Source organism: Momordica charantia (genome assembly GCF_013281855.1).
Source record: "Momordica charantia cultivar OHB3-1 chromosome 9 unlocalized genomic scaffold, Mcharantia_2.0 BLBB01000009.1, whole genome shotgun sequence".
Taxonomy (NCBI): domain Eukaryota; kingdom Viridiplantae; phylum Streptophyta; class Magnoliopsida; order Cucurbitales; family Cucurbitaceae; genus Momordica; species Momordica charantia.
In genome coordinates this window covers 14,915,878-14,933,074 of record NW_028275167.1, presented here as the reverse complement: position 1 = coordinate 14,933,074, position 17,197 = coordinate 14,915,878, and the positions used below count along the sequence as shown (strand labels likewise).

Sequence of the window (17,197 nt, the reverse complement as noted above, 5' to 3'; positions counted from 1 at the left end):
TAATCCCATAGGATTAATGGGCTGATTTCTACTCAACAAGCCACACCACTGAATGAGAAGTCATGGGCCCATAATTAAGATCACTTGTATGTCGATTAAATAGCCCAAATATAATTGCTCTTTAATTTGTTACCCACATATGAATTAATTATTAAATTAATTCCAACAGATTTCTCTTCGTTCATTGGATAAAGCAAGTCTGAGCTACAGATAAGAACAAAGTTATCTATTGGTTTATAAGGAATCATTTATCAAATTAAGAGGAACTTTAAAAAATGGAGTATATGTGTTGTAGGGAAATATTGTGACAAGTCAGGTAAATGTGGTTTTAGATAAATTGCTTCAAACTACTCTAATATGGCACAAGATATTGGGTTATATAAATCAGCAAGGATTAGAAAGTTTGTTTAAACAAGGGATGATTGGTAGAAACAAGCCTATGGAACTACCTTTCTGTGAGCACTGTGTGTTAGGAAAAGCTGTAAGGCGAAGTTTTCCTTTCAGCAACCATGAATACATATGAAAAACTTGATTACATCCATTCTAATCTTTAGGGGCCAGCAAAAGTCAAGACTCACAATGGTGTTAGGTACTTTCTAACTCTTATTGATGATTTTACTAGAAAATTATGGGTGTTTATGCTTAGAACTAAAGATGAAGTTTATGAGAAATTTGTTGAATGGAAGAACCTATTTGAAACTCAAACTGGAAAAAGGATTAAGAGGCTGAGAACTGATAATGGATTGGAATTTCTAAATGAAAATTAAATAGCGTTTGTAAGACTTATGGCATAGGAAGACACCTAACTGTACACGGGACTCCACAACATAATGGACTTGCAGAACAGTTCAATAGAACAATTTCAATAAGGTTAGGTGTATAGTATCAAACTCTGTGTTACCTAAAACACTATGGGGTGAAGCTATGAATACTTTCACTTATATAATTAATAGGAGTCCATCAACAACATTGAGTTTCAAAACACCCAAGAGCCGTGTACTAGTAAGCCACCTAAACTAGATGACATGAAAACATTTGGATGTGCAGATTTTGCACACTTGAAACAAGGAAAATAAATTTTTTTTTTCAATTTGTTTTTAAGCGACATTTTACTTGGTTGCTAATCGAGAGTTTAATTTTTTATTTAGTGGATAGCTTACGGGTCACAAAGGTTTCGTTGATAAGTTTGTCCAAGGTTGGGTTGCTATTAAACTAGTAACGGTAAAGAATCTGAGTTTTGGTTGAATCTTTAGCATTTTTAGTTGAATTGTGTTCAAGCTTTCGTGAGTGTTTAAATTATAGGGCGCACTGGAAGCGTAGTGGTTTTCTTACATAGTCTTCGTTCGTTGTTGGAGTTTATTATCTTGTTTGAATTAAATTTTTAGGTAGTTTTAGTAACGGTCCCTGTTTGAGATGTTGAAAATCTTGGGACGTTACACCTATTGTCCACCTCTCCGCGGCACCACCACAAGCCCTTATCCGCCTGCAGATGACACCACACCTTGACATCATACGCAAACTTGGTCCCCATGTTTTATTGGGAAGCAGCTAAGGGACCCTATAAGTACAGGGGTCCTCAAGCAATCAAGGGAACACATTTTCCCCCTCTCTCAACACTATGAAAATATGCTTATTATATTCAATTTCTTCCAAGCTTTCTCTTTCTTAAGTTCATATACTGACTTAAACATCGGAGTGTATGCTGGCACCACGCCAACGTAACCTCACCCTTTTGTCTTGGTGCATATCATCTTCAATCTAGCAGTACGAGTCATGATTTTGTCTTTTCCCTATTCACAATCCATCAGGTTAAATTCAGATCACCCATATCAACCAATCTCGTTAAATTACGCTACAACAGTTGGCTCCGTCTGTTGGGACCAACGATTCAAGCTTGGCTTTATCCTAGCTATAATATTTCTAGCCATGGATTCACATGATAGTTCTACCATTTAGGAGGGCGGGTCAAATTTAGGACGAAATCTTAGCCCCTCTCAAAGACTATAGGAGGGTCGATCCAACATTCCTCATAAAACCTTCAATGTCGAAAGAAGGAAGAATAATCTCAACTAACCATAAACGACGTGAGAAACTCCATAGTAACTCAAAGAAGGCGAAGTTATTATGCTCGAATTAAACGGGTCGTTCAAGGTCTAAAATAGGATATGGTCAAGGTTCTAGCACCAAAACGTTTGCACTAGCATCTCTTCTACCAGAAATCTCCAAGGATCTAGAAAAATAAAAGATGTCTTTGGAGGTGGAAAGCAAGTCCTACCCAAGCCTCATATGAAAAATTAATCCTGAGAGGAAATTATCAAACAAAGAGTTGTCTTTTAAGGTTGCTCCAATATACGAAATCCTGCTTCCACGATACCATGCAAAGAGTAAGAGGCATGACGACCAAATCCATCCACAGGCAAATGTGAGTGAGTCAAGCAATAATTATCTTTAATACTTGTTCAACTATAAGAAAGACATGAACACATATGTAGGCCAAGTAGAACTATGAGATTTCTAGACGACCGACATCAAGCCCAATGCCTATAATTTGATGTCAAAATAGCAGCACCATCAACACTGCCTAAAAACCCTCGGTGTGCCCTAGAAGCAATGATAGAGCCTGCAATTCTAAAAACTCCATGTGTGAATCTTACACTCATTTCACGGATAACATCATGGTCATAGGGATACTCTCAAAGTGAAAATGGCTTGCCATGCAGTAATATGATAACACTAAAGATCCCTTGGGCCATGTCAGTACATTTCGGGCATGAATGGATCTACTGGGGGCCCGTGATGAAATTAAGTGTCTAGTATTTTCTTTAACCCTCACGGAACTCGCCAATACTTGATACTAGCGATTGAAGAAGCGGTCAATCACCTCATACAAAGAATTGACGCAGGCTTTTATTATTCAATTTGTGAGTGGGTGAGAACAAAAAAGGCCCACCACGTACCCCGTTGCACTTCGCTAAGGATGGGATGAAAGTCTCAATGACTACGTGATACAATTCAACAACAAAGCCTTCAAATTAAAGGACATCATGGCTAAATTTGGAGACGAAGAATTGTTATGGTCCCGTGAGAGGTCACCTCAGCCTCAAGAAACACATCGACCTTTCATCAGCCTCACATCAACCTCTCATATGCCACAAGCTCAGCATGATTTCAGCCTCTATCAGCCTCAAATCTGACCTCACATCGGCCTCTAGCTTTGCCTAGTATCAGCCAGTTCGACCATAAGACAGGGCTACCACGTCCTCAGCAACTTCGGTTGCAAGGAAGCATGACCACGTCTTGGGTCACGTAGACAATAAAAATATGGTGACCATATCTTCGATCACTTCGACCATGACAGGACGGCCACATCCTCAGCAAAACCTGCTACACAGGGAACCACGCCCTTGACCACCTCTTTCGTAGGTTTAGCTTGCCTATGTCTACGCTTTGAGCTATGACGCACCTTAGCCTCCAGTTACCTCGGCTTCACCATGACGTAGGCTCGACCGTAAGGCCACGTTAGCCTCAATCTCGAGTACCATCTCGGCCTTGGTGCCACTTTGGCGACAAATAGGTTAACCACGCATCGATGCGGCCCATATCTGAAACAAAGAAGATCAGATTAAGAAATCACTCCTAATGTGGAAGCCTCCTTCTTAACTAAAGACTGTAAAGATGGCTGCCACTCAATACTAGAAGCCATCTATTGGGGTAGCTCCAAAAGGTGTGGCCATGTTGGCCGCACCTCTTCCAAAGGGACCATGGCCCTCGTCATTGTACTTTCTCTCTCCACACTAAGAGAGCTCAGGCCCACGATCACATCTTTTCTCTCCACGCCAAGGAGTGAAGCCCTCATGGCCGCACCTTCTGTAACGCCCCAAGATGTTATATACCATCCTAGGCAACGCTAAATAATTCACCTGGCTAGCCTTAACTCTAAACACGAGATAATCAACTCTCTGGGAAATAATTTAAATGAAATAAAGCTTCGACTCCTATACGTTCTACCAGAAATATCAATTTTATAAACTGTCCAAAACTTCGCTCTCCGTGGGCAATTTAAAAACAAAGACATCTCATATCCGCCTTAGTGGCTAAAATTCTTAAATAAATAAAACAACCGTACACCTAAACACCAACGACAATAGTGACGCGTTTACCAGCAACATCCATAACAAAATAAGGTAGTTCTAAAGAATACAAAATTTCTCCTCGGTCCACACCTAGCAATAACATAAATCCAAACACTACTCGTACCAGACGACCCTTCCCTCTATCCTCACTAACTCGACTAGTGATCCCTCCTCGGTCAAGCCCTCTCCACGTCATCACCGCGGTCGACCCTGTTCACACCTGAAAACAAATAAGGATAAAAAAGGGGGTGAGTACGTAAGGTACTCCGTAAGTAGCACTTCCTAACTAACACAAAAATCATGCTCACAGTCACGGCATATAAAATAAAACGATAGCAAGGCAATTTAATAGACAGCGAGAGATAGCGAACAATAACTTGACATTTACATACAACCACCACGCGTCGGAACTACCAAGACTACAACCAATGATTCACTAGCCCTTGTCCCACAGTACTAAACCTCCCTCTACACCCCCCCTGTGTTACTCCCCGTTTAACTTCTCGAGGCATGACAGCTCTTGACATTTATTCCCAAGATACCGCCCCCCTCCTTTTACAGTACTTGATGTTCGACCTTGCCATTTATTCCCAAGGCCTAGCACCACTACTTCGCAAGCACCACTCTACTTTAGTCCTTCAAGCCTAACTCCTCGAGTCGCATTGACCCTTGACATTTATCCCCAAGGCCTCAATACTCCTCTACAGAAACTTGATGTTCGGCCTTGCCATTTATTCCCAAGGCCTGAACTGTGCACCGGTCCTTGTCGTTTATCCCCAAGGTACCGATGACTTCCCAGCGTATTGGTCCTTGACATTTATCCCCAATACCCCAATACTCATTTACAGAAATTTGACGTTCGGCCTTGTCATTTATTCCCAAGGCCCCTACTCAAGGCTTTGAACCTCCAAGCGATTTATATGCATTTTCAGGTCAGAACACCCATAGTTAACGGACTGCCAACCGGTCCCTTCACCCTTCACCCTTCACCACTTCACTAACCCTTCCATGACCACCTACAGGTAAATTTCCCACATTCCAATTAACTGCACAGTTCACAAGCATGCTTTTCCTTGTAAAAAACAAGACACACCCAACAGCTCACAACTAAAACAATATAAACTAAATTATCAGTTTAACAACGCGAGCATTTCATTTACAACATATTTGCAAAACGTCATGAGCCAGTTTCTTCTAACCACAACAATTCAGAATCTACTAGTCACCTACAGCAATAAGAACAGAAAGCATGTTTCCTCATAAGTGTTCAATAATAAAAAGACGGCAACAAAATCACTAGAAGTTCACAAATCAAAACTAACAATCCCTACATGCTCAATTAAATTATTTTAGCAAAAAAAAAAAAATCAGCATCAAAACCATCTCGTTAACACTAAATAATGCACGCACTAGCTCCCTGGTGCTACTTACACAACCACGTCCTTAAGTTTGCGTCGAACTCACACCTACGCACAAAAACAGAAAAAATACAGCAACATAAATATACTGTTCAGCCTTCGAAAACAACTCTAAGAGGGTTCAACGGGTCTCATTACCGCAAAACGACTTCGTGTAGGTGTGGGTAAATTAGATCTAGCTTGTAAAGGGATGGGTAGCATAAATCGGGCTTCGAACGGATGAAGTTAATTACCGGAAACCACCCAAAACACTGCTGTCCACGTTTTTACAGTAGCGAGAAATGCCCAAAATGACCTCCTACAGCTTCGATTTGATGTCCGTTACTACAAAACAATTTCGCTTAGGTGTGGGTATTCTAAATCGATTTCGTTTAGGTGTGGGTAATCCAAATCTAACTTCGAACAAGGGTGGGTCAAAGAAAATTACCCGACTTCCCGGATCTAAGCTATTCGAGTCGTTGGAGTTTGTCGGATCGAGGGAAAACACCATGAACAGCCACCATGCGCTGCCCCGCCGCACCTGCTGCTGCCCGAGACCACGCGATGCCGCCTGCTGCTGCCTGACGCCGGCGCCAGCTGCTGCCCGACGCCCGATGCTGCTGCTGCGCTGCCCGACGCCGCCTGCTGCTGCCCGAGCCCGACGTTGCACCTGCTGCTCCAATGTCGCTGCTGTTCGTCGTGTTGCCTGAACGGAGTTGCTCGCCGGAGAAGAAGAACCCGAGTGGGGGGTGGCCGGCGGCTCCAACAAGAGAGGGAAAGGGAGGAAGAAGAAGAGGGAAGGACAAGGGCTAGGGTTTTTTCTTTGTTTTGAAACTTTAACTCCTTTGGGCTTGGGTTCTTTTCCTTTTGTTTAAGGCTCACTTACCCAACCCCTCCTTGTTAAAACAAGCCAATAATATAATTTCGTAATTGGCCCAATGGCCCAAAACAAGTGTCACATAGCGGAATCCGTACTAAACCATAACTTGATAAATAACTACACGCTACTAACTCACTACTAATTCTGTAACAATACACACTAACCGAGATGCCACACTTAAATTAAATAAAGATAACTGATGAATCAAATAAAATAAAATGAAATAGATAAATAAATAAATAAACAAAAATCTATTTTGTTATAAAAATTTCCCGGAACTCGAGGCAAGCTAACTTGAGTAACGCAGGGCGTTACACCTTCTCTCTCAATGCCAAGAGAGCAAGGCCCCGCGACCTTACCTTCTCTGTCCACGCCAAGGGAGCGTAGCCTTCGCAACCACACCTTCTCTCTCCATGATAAGAGAACGTGATCCCCACGGTCGCGCCGTCTCTCTCTCGTCTACTTGAGGAACCACCCCCCATACGAACTCTATCTCTCCTCTCTTAAAGGGATCGCGCTTGCGTGCAACTCATGCAGTAGGCACGACCGTGATAAGTTTGACTTTTTATTGTAGAAACCTTATTGTCGAGGCATGTTTGACAGTAAAAACAAACTTTTTTCCTTCGTATTTTATGAAAAGTGTTTACATATTCTTAAAATATGATATATGGAGAATATTTCTAGGTAAATTTCGATATATGGTGTTTTGAGTTAAATAGGGGTAAAATGTGGTCAAACTTGACAAAAACTCACAGATTTTCATTGTGTCTGGTGCTATTTAGGCAGATTTATCAAAAAGAGCATTTTGATTATGAGGGGCATGAAGGTCATCCACATGTGATTTACTTTAACAAACTCATCATAGTCCAAGTAAACTTCGTGTAGTTTGAAGAATCTCAACCTTTTCCTCCTATTTTGATGGGGAGTTAAAACCAACATAAAGCCCTATAAAAGGAGAGCCTCCCTCAGCCGTTCAAAAATCAATTTGCTCTTCAGTTTCAAACATAGTTTATAGTTTAATTTTGTTATAATATTTTCCTTTGTTATTGTAACGCCCCAGGATTTTATATATCATCCTAGGCAACGCTAAATAATTCACCTGGCTAGCCTTAACTCTAAACACGAGATAAGCAACTCCCTGGGAAAATGATTTAAACGAAATAAAGCTTCGACTCCCATACGTTCTATCAAAAATATAAATATCATAAACTGTCAGGACTTCGCCCTCCGTGGGCAATTTAAAAAAACAGAAACATCTCATATCCGCCTTAGTGGCAAAAATTCTTAAATAATTAAAACAACCGTACACCTAAACTCCAATGACAACAGTGACGCGTTTACCAGCAACATCCATAACAAATAAAGTAGTTCTAAAGAATACAAAATTCCTCTTCGGTCCACACCTAGCAATAACATAAATCTCAATGCTACTCGTACCCAACGACCCTTCCCTCTATCCTCACTAACTAGGCTAGTGATCCCTCCTCGGTCAAGCCCTCTCCACGTCATCACCGCGGTCGACCCTGTTCACACCTAAAAACATATAAGGGTAAAAAGGGGGGTGAGTACGTAAGGTACTCCATAAGTAGCACTTCCTAACTAGCACAAAATCATGCTCATAGTCACGACATATAGAATAAAACGATAGCAAGGCAATTAATAGGCAGCGAGAGATAGCGAACAATAACTTGACATTTACATACAACAACCATGCATCGGAAACTACCAAGACTACAACCCATGATTCACTAGCCCTTGTCTCATAGTACTAAACCTTCCTCTACACCCCCCTGTATTACTCCCCGCTTAACTTCTCGAGGTATGACGGCTCTTGACATTTATTCCCAAGTTACCGCACCCCCTCCTTTTACAGTACTTGATGTTCGACCTTGCCATTTATTCCCAAGGCCTAGCACCACTACTTCGCAAGCACCACTCTACTTTAATCCCTCAAGCCTAACTCCTCGAGTCGCATTGACCCTTGATATTTATCCCCAAGACCTCAATACTCCTCTACAGAAACTTGACGTTCGGCCTTGCCATTTATTCCCAAGGCCTGAACTGTGCACCGGTCCTTGCCGTTTATCCCCAAGGTACCGATGACTTCCCAGCGTATTGGTCCTTGACATTTATCCCCAAGACCCCAATACTCGTTTACAGAAATTTGACGTTCGGCCTTGTCATTTATTCCCAAGGCCACTACTCAAGGCTTTGAACCTCCAAGCGATTTATATGCATTTTCAGGTCAGAACACCCATAGTTAACGGACTATCAACCCGTCCCTTTACCATTCACCTTTCACCACTTCACTAACCCTCCCATGACCACCTACAGGTAAATTTCCCACATTCTAAATCACTGCACCATTTACAAGCATGCTTTTTCTCGTAATAAACAAAATACATCCAACAGCTCACAACTAGAACAATATAAACTAAATTATCAGTTTAACAACGCGAGCATTTCATTTACATCACATTTGCAAAACGTCATGAGCCAGTTACTTCTAACTACAACAATTCAGAACCTACTAGTCACCTACAACAATAAGAACATGAAGCATGTTTCCTCAAAAGTGTTCAATAATAGAAGGACGGCAACAAGATCGCTAGAAATTCACAAATCAAAACTAACAATCCCTACATGCTTAATTAAATTATTTTAACAAGAAAAACAGCATCAAAACCATTCCGTTAACGCTAAATAACGCACGCACTCGTCCCCTGGTGCTACTTACCCAACCACGTCCCTAAATCTTGCGTCGATCTCACACCTAAGCATAAAAATAGAAAAAAACAGCAAGTTATATGTACGATTCAGCCTCCGAAATCAACTCTAAGGGAGTTCAAAGGGCTCATTACCACAAAAACGACTTCGTGTAGGTGTGGGTAACTTAGATCTAGCTTGCAAAGGTGTGGGTAGCGTAAATCGGGCTTCGAACGGATGAGGGAAATCGCCGAACACCACAAAGAGCTGCTGTCCACGTTTTTACAGCAGAGGAATGTGCCGAAACGACTTCCAACGTCTTCGTTTTGATGTCTGTTACTACAAAACTACTTCGCTTATGAGTGGGTATCCCAAAATTAACTTTGAACAAAGGTGGGTCAAAGAAACTTGCCGCACTTCACGGATCTCAGTTGTTCGAGGTCGTTGGGGCTTGTCGGATCGGAGAGAAAACACCACGAAACCAGCACCCACGTGCACCGCCGCCGCCTGCTGCTGCCCGACACCCCACTCCTGCTGCTGCCGACGCTGCCCAGAGTCGCACGCCGCTGCTGCTCGAAGTCGCACCCGCTGCTGCCTGTCGCGCCGCCTGCTGCTCTCCGCCGGAGGGGGCCGTCGTCGGTGCTGCTTCGTCGGAGAAAGAAATCCGGATCGATACTTGGATACTCCATCCATTTTATATTACTCTGACAGGTGTGCGCTTGCATCTATAGAATTGTACCACGCTTAGTACGTGCGTTCAGCATAAAACCACCAGTCAGCAAAGCAAAACACTATTTGGAGGGTTTTTGCACGAAGCAAAGGGTGAGAAAACTCTCAATTTTTGTATTCAATATCAAAATCAAAGGTGTTTCAAACAAATATGGGCAACGACTATTTATAGGCTAAGGCTAATGGCATTTGCAAGAAAATTTGCAAAATAATAATAATCCTGAAATCTAAAATATAAGGAAAATAAAAATAATTGAAAAGATATTTCTCTTAAATTGCTAACTTGCTAATCAAGTAAAGCAATCTATTCCTTAAACTAATTTTTATATAAATAAAATAATCTGAGGAAAATCAAAATAAAGATCTTTCCTAAAACCCACCAACTTGTTAGTAAAGCAAAGGAAATTATTCCTTAAATGTAATTTGATAAAACAAAAATAAAATGAGGGAAAACAAAAAGAAAATAAGTTCCTTAAATGGCTTGGAGTGGATGCCAAGGTTCTTTGGCGCAAAAGAGGGTTGACGTGCGTGCGAGGGCATGGCGAAAGGTGTTGGCACTTGCGGGGTAGCAGCAGGCGGGCGTGGTGCTGGGTGCGATAGTGGATGAGAGTTGGGGCGAGGTGTGGGCAGCAGGCATGTACATTGAGCGAGGCGCGCGGCAGGAGTGTGCGTGCGGTAAGGCATGTACGTTGACACTTTTTTGGGTTGGTTTCTTAAAACTTCTCTTTACATCTCTTTTCCATTCAGCCGGTGGGAACTTGATTTATACACCAAAGTCCAACCTGGAAAAAGGTGAGTTAGGTAAAATAATAGGAAACCAAGATGAGATGTGAGTTAGCATAAGCGCATAAACCATGGTCCTAAAAACAGGTCCTCTGACCAATAATGCAAGTGAGTTGGTAGATATTCTCTAGGTTTGTAATCACACATAAGCATATGATTGTAGGTCACTCTAGCCTCTGCAGCAACCAAAAGCGTTAGTGAAAGAGTAGAACTCGAATCCTAAGAAAAGTCAGGAATTGCGCCTGGCACAATTCCCCAACATAGTGTGCTTTCCATGTTTTGCATCAAGACTAAGGTAGGAAGCAAAGAGGTTAAGTTTTATTAAATTGCTTGATAGTTAAAATCTCAAACAATAACATTTCAACACTATTTTGTTCATAAACCACAATTGCATATTTGAACCATTCACTTCTTAAAAACTGTTTTGAAAAGCAACAAGTTTCTAAGGATTCGAACTTGGATTACATCCGAGTATTACTTGTGACCGTGTGCGCTTGCACGAGTATCTAATCTTTTTTAAGGTAGAGAATGTCCCAACAAGTTTTTGGCGTCGTTGCCAGGGACTTAAGTTTTCAAATCATATTCTTTTCAAGTGAATTGTTTCATGTGTGATTGTTGCATACAAATGTCATTGGACTTCATTGTTTATCTAACATTTAAGGGAGTTGTGTATAAGCACAGGGTCTGGTTGGTTGACCTTTGATCCAGAGATTGAAAGTGAAGGGATGTGATTTCCGGAGCGGAAGCGGACTTTCGTTGCTGATTTTAGGGATACAAAATCGAAATTGAAAGAGGGAAAATACAGGGGAAACAATTACCTTTGAAGAACGTTTCTTCAGTAAGTTCCCATCGAACACCACTATCGGATCTTCCTCGCTATCCTCTTGGGTCTCGGGATCGTGCATGTGGTAGCACCTTGATAGAAGAGAGGGAGAGATTGAGAGAATTTTGAGAGCAATTCTGGGAGTTTTCCTCTTCTGTAACCTTCTGTAACCTTCTGTTTTTTTTCATTCCCAAACTCTTGAAGAAGAAGAAGGGTGACGTGGGGTAACTCCCCACGTCACAAAACCTCCCACTCCCCTGCAATTTTGCAGGGGAGTTTAATATTAATAATAATATTATTATTATTAACATTAATATTAATATTAATATATATATATAATATATAATAATAATTATAATATATATATAATAATTAATATATATATATATAATTAATTAATCAAATTAATTAATATAATTAATTATTAATCCAATTAATAATTAATAAATATATATATACATAAATAATTAACACTTAATTATTTATTATAAAATTAGAATCATATTCTAAAACATTTCTCTCGTATAACCTATAGTTTTAATGTACATCTTATGCACATTATTTTTAACCTATAGTTTTAATATGAATCTCATCCATATTACTGATTTGAATCTCATTAAAATAATATCTCTCATAATATATAGTTTTAATTTACAATTAACTATATATATTATAATGTATCAATATACATATAATCCCTTAAGTAATTTGAACAATTCAAATTCTTTCAAAAAATTTGATCCTCGTTTTACCCGTTATGAGCTAGCAAAGGGACCTAATGGACCTACAGATTCGAAGCTTCAACGATGCAAGATGAATTGGTCAAACTCATTGACCGAGTTAATCTAGATTCGTTAACTACGGGTCATTCCACTAAAGACCCGCAGTTGCACTCTTCTCACTGCAGAATGTTTTCGTGTCCATGGATATACGACCATTAATGACGAGTCAATCCTTCACAAGTGTTCGTAACTCAAGTTGGGTCAAATAACCGTTTTACCCCTAAGTTATATCTTACTCCTTAAACACCACTGCTCCTCTAATGAACAACCCGGTTATGGTCCAACCAATAACCGGAAGTCCCTCTCAGCCAATGAGAGGGTGGGGCCCCTTGTTCAAGTCCCGGAGTCAGCATTTAAGGGAACACTGACCTACTTCCCTAAAGTCAGGGAAGAGTGAATTTCATCTTGTGAAATTATGTTCCCAGCTCCCCACTCGGTCTCGTCCCCAAAATGGTAGGAATATTGAGTCGGCGACTCGGGCCACTCTCACCCATACAGATCAAAGGACGAGCCCTCACGGGCAGGAGTCCATAACTCACTCAGGATTGAGAATGAGTTGCCTGGTCATCCTAAGAAATGGCAATCTATTAGTTAACGGTGTTACATCTAAAGATTGCCTATTTCGCGGTCCGGTCTTATACAAACTCATTGTATAGGATACCCCCACTCGCATGTCTCCACACGAACGACCTGGATCGAGTCGTCTGTAACCTTTACAGAGCGGGCCGTATCCATAGTGTTGCCAGGATAAGGCACCCAGCCTTATCCATATATTATAGACCTTTTAGGTTATTCACGGGACATTATCCATTCATATATCAGGGGTATCTCAAATATATACCCCGTATATCAACTATATATCCCGTATATCAACTATATACCGAGTATATATACTGTCCCGATTACATCACAAATAACCTTGGATGTTTAGTTTATTGGATTTTGGATAATGCAAAGCTATGATTCAAAAATTTATTGAATAAAACTTTATTAAATAGACATTTATTTTTACAAAATACAAACTACGAGTTTAGGGCAACAGACCCAACAGAAAGAACCCTTAAGAGGATAAGGCGTGAGCAGAGGTTGAGAGAAGAAAGAGAAACTCAAAAAGAGAAAGAAGTTGAAGAAGTAGAAGTTGAAGAAGAGACCATCGAGATGAATATAAATCCACAAGATCCTCCACATCCACCAAATCCACCTATGGATGGAGATATGGCAGGTGAAGGAGCAGCAAACCGAGCAGGATAAGTTCCTAATTCGATCCTTCTAACAGATAACCGAGATGTAGCCGTGCGGAACTATGTCACTCATGCGTTCCACAACTTAAATTCAGGGATAAATAATCCTTTGCCCCGTATATAAACTATATATCTCGTATATCAACTATATACCCAGTATATATACTGTCCCGATTACATCACAAATAACCTTGGATGTTTAGTTTATTGGATTTTGGATAATGCAAAGCTATGATTCAAAAATTTATTGAATAAAACTTTATTAAATAGACATTTATTTTTACAAACTACAAGTTTAGGGCAACACACCCAACAGAAAGAACCCTTAAGAGGATAAGGCGTGAGCAGAGGTTGAGAAAAGAAAGAGAAACTCAAAAAGAGAAAGAAGTTGAAGAAGAGACCATCGAGATGAATATAAATCCACAAGATCCTCCACATCCACCAAATCCACCTGTGGACGGAGATAGGGCAGGTGAAGGAGCAGCAAACCGAGCAGGAGAAGTTCCTAATCCGATCCTTCTAACAGATAACCGAGATGTAGCCGTGCGGAACTATGTCACTCATGCATTCCACAACTTAAATTCAGGTATAAATAATCCTTTGCCCAAAGCCGCACAATTCGAGCTTAAATCAATCATGTTCCAGATGTTGTAGATGATGGGCCAGTTCGGAGGGCTGATAACGAAGATCCTTACTCCCATCTCAAATCTTTTATTGAAATAGCTAATGCATTTCAACTTTCTGGTGTCTCTGAGGATGCACTAAGATTAAAAATGTTTCCTTTTCTCTCAGGGACGGTGCAAGGACTTGGTTAAACGCGCTATAACCAAATTCTATCAACACATAGGCAAAACTGACAGAGAAATTTTTTGCAAAGTACCATACTTTGACCAGGAACGCAGACCTTCGAGAAGACATTGTGTCTTTTCGACAAAAGGAGAATGAAGCAGTTCAAGAACCTTGGGAGCGTTTTAAGGAGTTGCTTAGAAGATGCCTGAGCCATGGATTGCCAACATGTGTGCAGATTGAACAGTTCTATAGAGGATTGGATCGTCCATCGAGGATGATGTTGAACACCGCAGCCAATGACTCATTGTTCGAAAAGTCGATCAGTGAGATCATTGACATTTTGAACAAGATGACAGACAGTAATGACCAAGGCGAAATAGGAAGGTCATTACCAAAGAAGCAAGTATCAGCCAGAGTCTTTGAGTTAGACACAGTAGCTTCAATGCAAGCCCAAATGGCGACTATTAATCAGATGTTAAAGCAGCTGACAATGGAGAAGGAGACCAAAACCGCCACTTCGGCGATGCTTGAACCCTCTCTGTGTTTACAAATTTCAGATATATCTTGTGTTTATTGTGGTGATAACCAATTGTATGAGAACTGTCCAGCTAATCCAACGTCTGTTTTCTATGTAGGTCAACGTGCCCAACGGAATTTCAATCCGTATTCGAACACTTACGACCCTAGATGGAGGAACCATCCAAACTTTTCTTGGAGTAACCAAGGAGTAGCTAGTAGCAGTGCGCAAACACCTGCTCAACAATACAAGCAAAATTACACTCCTCCTGATTTTCCAACTCAACCGGCATCACAGCCTCAACAATACAATCAGCAAAGAGCTCAAAATACTACTCAGCAAGGTGGTAGCAACGGAAGTTTGGAGGCCATGAGGAAAGAATTCATGACAAGAAGTGAAGCTACAACAAAAGAGTTCATGACAAGAACTGATACTGGGATAAGAAAGTTGGAGATGCAAGTGGGGCAGATAGCGAATGACAAAAAATCTAGACCCCAAGGTACATTGCCTGGAAACACGGAAAATCCTAAATGAGAAGGAAAAAAGCAATGTAAGGTAGCCATCACAAGAAACGGACTGAGTTATGAAGGACCCTCACTTCCAACTGAATGAGACGATGTAACTACACCTGTTCCCACATCCACTCCACCACTAGAAGAGAAGGAAGAATCAGTAAGTTCAAGTTAGAAAGCCAAAGGTAAGCAAGTAGTGACCAGCACTACTTTACAGCTAGGTAATATTAAGATTCCTCCACCTTTCCTCCAAAGGCTAGTTAAAAAAAATAAGGATAGTCATTTTAAGAAGTTATTTGAGATTCTAAAATAGTTGCGTATAAAATACCTCTCATAGATGCTTTGGAACAAATGTCTAACTACACTAAGTTTTTTAAAGATATCATATCTAGGCATAAGAAGTTAGGAGGGCATGAACTGGTAGTCCTAACAAAGTGTAGTAGTGATACTCTAGGGAATCCATTGCCTGTTAAGTGTAAGGACCCAAGTAGTTTTACTACCCTTTGCTCAATAGGAGGTAAGAACTTAGGTAGGAGCAAACATGTATCTTATGCCTCTTTCTATCTTTAAAGAGTTAGATATAGGAGAATCTTGTCCCACTACTATCACTTTACACCTACTTTAGAGGTCTATTAACAAATCGGAAGGAAAAATAGAGGATGTCCTTGTCCAAGTGGATAAATTTATCTTTCCCGCCGATTTTATAATTTTGGATTGCGAAGCAGATCTTGAGGTGTCGATCGTTTTTGGAAGGTCATTTTTAGCAACTGGAGATACAATATTCAATGTTAGGAAAGGAGAGATCACGATGAAGGTCAATGATAAATAGGTAACCTTCATTGTCCTTGATGCGATGCATCTCTCGGATGAAGTCGAGGAGTGCTCTACAATAGGAGCAATCATGGAGGAACTCCAGCAAATGATGGTGGAAGACTTAGAAGCAGATTTTGAGGCTGCAGAAAAAGAAGTGTGCGCCTGTTTGTCACAATTTGAGCGTTTTGAGTTTTTGCAACCAACTATAGCGGGTTTGAAAGCCATGCAACCTTCCATCATTGAACCTCCAGAATTGGAGAATAAGCCCCTACCTTCTCATTTAAAATATGCATATTTGGTTTTAAATGATACTTTGCCGGTTATCATTTCTTCTTACTTAACTAATAAACATGAATCTTTGCTTTTTCAGGTTTTCACTAAGTATAAGAGGGTTATTGGATGGACCATATCAGACATAAGAGGAATTAGCCCTACTTTTTGGATGCACAAAATCATCATAGAGGAGGGAGCCAGCAATTCTATCGAGTGCCAAATGAGGCTCAACCCTAAAATGAAATAGGTGGTCAAGAAGAAGATCATAAAATGGTTAGATGTCGGGGTGATCTACCCCATTTCAGATAGCAACTGGGTTAGCCCAGTTCAATGCGTTCCCAAGAAGGGTGGTATGACGGTGATTAAAAATTATCACGACTAATTGATCCCGACAAGGACGGTGACTGGTTAGCGAGTGTGTATGGACTACCGTCGCCTAAGCAAGATAACTCGAAAATACCATTTTCCATTACCCTTTATCGACCAAATGTTTGATCGTCTTGCAGGGAAGGAGTGTTATTGCTTCCTAGACGGATATTCTGGTTACAACCAAATTACTATAGCCCTGAAGGACGAAGAAAAGACCACGTCCATGTGTCCCTATGGGACATTTGGGTTTCGGAGGATGTCGATCGGTCTTTGTAATGCTCCCGCCACCTTCTAGAGACAGATGACCGCTAGTTTTTCTGACATGATAGAAATCACGGTAGAGATATTCATGGATGATTTTTCTGTGTTTGGTGAGTCGTTTGATGTTTGTTTAGAGAACTTAGAGAATGGCGAGAAGAGACTGACCTAGGTCACAAGATTTCAGGAAAA

General features: G+C 40.7%; 1 long non-coding RNA gene across 1 annotated transcript; it reads right to left on the bottom strand.

The window, feature by feature from the left end:
- Window positions 1-7,634: 7,634 nt before the first annotated feature.
- On the bottom strand, window positions 7,635-9,723 carry LOC148209047 (uncharacterized). The gene is made up of 3 exons (XR_015787383.1): window positions 9,272-9,723; window positions 9,148-9,183; window positions 7,635-7,943 (listed from the first exon to the last, which is right to left on the bottom strand). It is a non-coding gene; the product is annotated as an uncharacterized LOC148209047 (long non-coding RNA).
- Window positions 9,724-17,197: the final 7,474 nt, after the last annotated feature.